Genomic DNA, 6026 nt, shown 5'->3' with positions numbered 1-6026 from the left:
GGGTATTTGGTAGTGACAAATTCTATGAAGATAAGAATAAATGCTGAGGAATAAAAAAGAGCATCATCAATGTGATGAAATGAAGCTAAATTGTACAGTGTTATAAAGGAATTCAGATGAAATAGTTTTAGATTAGGTACCTCAGACACTGAACCAAGAAGGGAAAGACAGAGCTAGGAAGGTGCTAATAGATGTGTCTGTCACCAAGGTGGCAATTAAATAAGCCCTTATTAATTTTTAAATAAATAAGTATAGAAATAAAAGGGTAACAGTAAGTGTATAAGAGTTTGACTTTTTTTTTTTTAAGAGAGAGAGCACAAGTGGGGGAGAGGGGCAGAGGGAGAGAATCTTTTTTTTTTTTCTTTGAGAGAGAGAAACAGAGTGTGAGCTGGGGAGGGGCAGAGAGAGAGAGAGGGAGACACAGAATGTGAAGCAGCTCCAGGCTCTGAGCTGTCACCACAGAGCCTGATGTGGGACTCAAACCCATGAACCATGAGACCATGACCCGAGCCGAAGTCGGACACTTAGCCAACTGAGCCACCCAGGTGCCCTGTAGAAAGAGAGAGAGAGAGAATCTTAAGCAGGTTCCATGCTCAGTGCAGAGCCCTACATGGGGCTTGACCCCAAGACCCTGGGATCCTAACCTGAGCTGAAATCAAAAGTCCAACACCAAACGGACTGAGCCACTCCAGCACTCCTGACTTTGTGTTTTATTGTTAATGAGAAAAGCAGAAGGGAAGAAGCCTATGAAAAGACAGAAACTGAAGTTACTGAAGACAGGAGGGATGATTATGAAAGCATGACACAAAGAGCAACAAGGAAGTAGACCTAGAACATGGAGAGGCATGTACTTCCTCTGAAGCAATGAGATAGATAGAACTCTTCTGATGCTTCAAGGCGAAGATTAAGTTATATGCAAGAGTTAGCGCTTGATAGCTGCAGTCCCTTTGAGAGGCTGGAGGCAAGGTAACTAGCAAAAACTGCAGGGGATAGAGTGAAATGATCTAGAAAGGACTCAAAACTTCCAGAAATTTTGCCTTTAAAATGTTAGCCCTTCCAAAGCAGCCACATTCTAAATGAAGACCTATCCTACCTCTCTTCCTCAAACTCCCACCCAAACATGTGACTGAAAGACTGGAGAATCAAAAGCAAGGAGAGAAAAATTTGCAGATTTATATGAGGCTGACCGTGCACGGGAAAAGGTACCTGATCACAAGCTTTGCAGGTGCAGGTGAAATTTACCTACTGATGGTGACCCACTGGAGACCTCTGATGGGTTCCTAACTTCAGGTTCCCACCCAGAGAATGTTACGAAGATTGACAGGTGTTCAGGCATTCATCAGTGTTTTTTGGTCTTTTTTTTTTATTTTTTTTTAACATTTTTTTTTTTTTTTTTTTTGGGTCAGAGAGAGACAGAGCATGAACGGGGGAGGGGCAGAGAGAGAGGGAGACACAGAATCGGAAACAGGCTCCAGGCTCCGAGCCATCAGCCCAGAGCCTGACGCGGGGCTCGAACTCACGGACCGCGAGATCGTGACCTGGCTGAAGTCGGACGCTTAACCGACTGCGCCACCCAGGCGCCCCTGGTCTTTTTTTTTTAAATTAAAGTATAGTTGGGGTGCCTGGGTGGCTAGGTTGGTTAAGTGTCCGACTCTTGATCTCAGCTCAGGTCATGTTCTCACACTGGGTGAGTTCGAGCCACACATCGGACTCTGTGCTGATGGTGGAGAGCCAGCTTGGGATTTTCTCTCTCCCTCTCTTTCTGTTCCTCCTCCTCTTGTGCTCTCTCTTTCTTTCTCAAAAATAAGTAAACTTAAAAAAATTAATAGAAAAAATTAAAGTATAGTTGATACACAATATTAGTTTCAAGTATACAGTATAGTGGTTGGACCACTCTGTGCGTTAGACTAGGTTCTAACGCTGTATGCTGTACCTATGCTGTACCTTTACAAACTCGTACAACATGGCCCTGCACAAAGTCTAGTGAGGGTGATAAAAGCAACCTTGTTAAAAAGCACAATGTTGGGGTGCCTGGGTGGCTCAATAAGTTAGGCATCCGACTTTGGCTCAGGTCATGATCTTGTGGTTCATGAGTTCAAGCCCCACATCAGGCTCTGTATTCACAGCTTAGAGCCTGGAGCCTGCTTCAGATTCTGTGTCTCCCTCTCTCTCTCTGCCCCTTCCCTGTCATCTCGATCTCTCTCTCTCTCTCTCCCTCTCAAAAATAAACATTAACTAAAAAAAAATAAAAATAAAAGTGAATGAAGCTAAACTCACTGAGGCAACCAGAAAAGAAAAATGAAATGTAGCAACCTAGCAATTTCTGAGTCAGTTCAAGAATCCCTGAAGTTCTTACATGATGGAGAATATTACCTGGGATGACCTCATGTAGACTGAGAAAAACTTCAAGATCAGAAGTTTCTTGTGGCCGTGACTAAAGTTGATACAAGGTAGCTTATATTTTATTTTTTCTACATGAACAATTTTATGTCTGTACTATATAGCATTTTAAACAGGATCTGGCTAGCTAAAAACAAAAACTAAGTATGAGGCAAGGAACTAACCAGAGCTCTCACTTCTATTTAAGAAATTAAATAACAGGGGCATCTGGGCAGCTCAGTCAGTTAAGCAGCCGACTTCAGCTCAGGTCATGATCTCCCGGTTTGTGAGTTCGAGCCCTGCATAGGGCTCTGTGCTGATAATGCAAGTCCTCCTTGGGATTCTCTCTCTCTCCCTCTCTCTTTGCCCCTCCCCCACTTGTACTCTCTTAAATAAACTTAAAAAAAAATAAATGACATATACGAAGGAAATCCAGTGGCCATTAGTTTTGCCCTCATATTTTGGTCTCCACCATCAAAATCAACATCTAATTCCATTTCCTGTTGATTGTTGTTATAAATCGAGTACAGAGATAAATAAAATATGTTTCTTAACAAAGCAAGATAAGAATCATAAATTTCAAGTAATACCTGCCAGGTAAGTGAGTTCAGCATTTTAGTAGGCAAAGGGCAGAGAAATGTGTGTCTCTCTCTCTGCATGCAATCATGGATTGACCTGGTAATAGCCTTTCTAATTAATTTATGATGCTTGATTTCATTTCATTCAGGGTGTGAGTCACACACAAGCTCTGATTTCTCACCACTTTTGATATAATTATAACCTAAAAATCTTAAAAGGAACTTTCATTTTTTAAGAAAATGTACTGAGAAATCATTTGGAAGAAGAACCTCATATTAATTGTCATTTTTTGAAAATTACATTAGTACTGTGGTAGTTTTAGGAAGATAGAACCATTATTTAAAAAAAAATTTTTTTTTAAGGTTTATTTTTGAGAGAGAAAGAGAGAGAGTGCAATGGGGGAGGGGCAGAGAGCAAGAGAGAGGGAGACACAGAATTTGACAGAGACTCCAGGCTCTGAGCTGTCAGCACAGAGCCCATCGTGGGGCTTGAACTGTGAGATCATGACATGAGTCAAAGTCTGACGCTTAGCCAACTGAGCCACCCATGCACACCAGAACCTTTAATTCTTAAGCTTATATAACTCACTAGCGGCTTTTAAAAGATAGCTAAGATTTAAATTATTTGTTTCTGAGAGGTGTTCTTTTTATATCACAATAAGACAATTTCCCTTGGTTGCCAGGAAGTTTTTCTAAGGTTGATCAACTATAGTTATCTTTTTGAAATCATTATGTCATGGTCAACTAATTAATGTTACAATATAACATATTTCATAAGCTAATGGCAACTTTGTGAATGGAAAGAAACTGTCCATGTTGTACACAAGTTTTTGAAAATCCTTCTGTAATTAATCATCACCAGCTCCTCTGCACTGTGAAATGGACTATTTTGGCTTCCCAAATAATTGCAATTTATAACTAAAGAAAGAGCTCCAAAGAACCTGGGGTACTAATGGGAGCTATCCTCCTTTACAAACTGATTAAAACTATAGCTGCAGATGAAAACTGGTACAAGCAGGCCAAATATATCCTACCTGGCAGTTGCTGGTAGAATTTCTATTTTATAACCAGTGTTTGGTTATCATCACCTGAAAAAGTATGTTTTATGTTTGGGAGGATTTCTTGAAGCTCTAAGATTGCCCATTATATGTAGTGTTTATTCCACAAGTTTCTGAAGCTCCAGATGTTGAAAGTACATTCCAATTATCCGAATATTTGTAAATATTTAATCTATACTCAAACACCCCTCTGTGGCTTATCACTAGTGAGTAACTTACCTCATCTCATCAAGTCCTTTGTTAGAAAGCGTCCCACAGGTAGCCGAGTACTGCAAAGACCAACCAATAAAAATTAAAAAAGAAAAAAAGGAAAGGAATTCTGCAGTAAATTTGCAAATATCTTCAGAGATTGCATAAAATTTGTATTGGAGAATGACTTGAATCATATCAAAACTCTTCATAGATAAGGATCTAATCAAATTATACCAGTTAACTGAAAAGGGGTCAGTAAGAATGGTGGAAGGAAAGGTGTTTCCAGAAACAATGACTGGAATATCAAAGGATCCATAGCAACCTTGAAAACAATTTGTAAAATTTTTGGATTTTTTTTTTTTTTTTTGCAAAATACTCTCTTAAGGTCACATGGCAAAGGTCAACAGTAAAACACAGGAATTAGTAATGTGTTGTCTTACACATTTGTCAGCAAAATTACCCTCAAAGTCCATCCTAAAAACTAGGTCACAGAGGAAGAAGGTGGTGGTGATTGCCAAGACTGGGCTGAGCCCAGTGACAGGACCACAGTGTATTAGGAGACTTTACATCCCACACTGGTGCAACAGGTTGCCAGCTACATTCAAGAAACTGCTGGTGCCAGGAAAGATTCAGCCCCTTCTCTGTACGGGACACCTTTGGAGCAAAGAGAGTTATGACTATCTCAAAACTCAGATCAGTGAGGTTCGTATTGTGAGAGGAGATGTTCGTGGGAATCTGAATTATCCAGAACAGAAAGGGCTGACTGATAGGCAGTTTAGAATTGGCTGGTTCCCTGGGCATCAAGTTATTCCTTGGGGAGGCACAGCCAGCTTAGCCCCGTTGCAGAGTGTGTCTGATGTGGACATTCTTATCTCAGGACACACACACAAATTTGAAGCATTCGAGCATGAAAATAAATTTTATGTTAACCCAGGTCCTGCCACTGGAGCACATAATGCCTTGGAAACAAACATGATTCCTTCATTCATGTTGATGGATATCCAGCCTTCCACAGCTGTCACTTATGTGTAGCAGCTAATTGGAGATGATGTGAAAGTAGCATGAATTGAATACAAAAAATCTTAAAGCCAGGCCTGTCTTGCCATGTTTTTTTTTCATTCCCCTGTTCAAATAATTAAACACTAATGAGCCATAAAAAAAAAAATAGGACATCTATCTTTTCAAATTAGTGTTTTGTTTTCTTTGGGCAAATACCCAGTAGTGGAATTATTGGTTCATATGTTATTTCTATTTGTAATTATCAAATATTTAAGAGGACAAATTTTTGGTATACACACAATAAGTAAATTTGCTTTATTTTTCCACATAGAATTTAAATTAAATGTTTTCTATTGGTCATGATGACATTTTTATTTCTATTTTTGATGGATTCTGTTTGTGACTGTACCAGGTAACAATTATTCTTAGGAAACAAGGGATTCCTTTATGTCAATTACCTTTACCAGATAAATCAAAACCTCTGGTTCTTTCTTTTTTCTTTTTTTTTTTTTTTTTTTTTAGAGAGAGAAGAGAAGGAGAGGGCAACACAGAATCCAAAGCAGGTTCCAGGCTCTGAGCTGTCAGCACACAGCCCGACGTGGGGTTAGAACTCTCAAGCTGTGAGACCATGACCTGAGCCGAAGTGCACGCTTAACCGACTCAGCCACCCAGGCAACCCCCTTTCTTTTTTTTTTTAATGTCAGATAAGGCACAGACAACCAGATGTTTAGTTTGCCCACATGTCTGTCTTTAACGCAGTTCATGGGAAATTTAAGTTGGGCAGGGTTTCTACCTATCACACGTTATGTAAACTCAGTGT

General features: G+C 39.8%; 1 pseudogene; it reads left to right on the top strand.

Moving 5' to 3' along the window:
* Positions 1 to 4597: 4597 nt before the first annotated feature.
* On the top strand, positions 4598 to 5293 carry LOC109279007 (vacuolar protein sorting-associated protein 29-like; annotated as a pseudogene).
* Positions 5294 to 6026: the final 733 nt, after the last annotated feature.

The sequence above is a fragment of the Panthera pardus genome, unplaced genomic scaffold, assembly GCF_024362965.1.
Source record: "Panthera pardus isolate Hobbes unplaced genomic scaffold, ASM2436296v1 HiC_scaffold_2, whole genome shotgun sequence".
NCBI lineage: Eukaryota > Metazoa > Chordata > Mammalia > Carnivora > Felidae > Panthera > Panthera pardus.
Note: the sequence above shows the minus strand (reverse complement) of the source record. Positions and strands in the feature narration are given on the sequence as shown.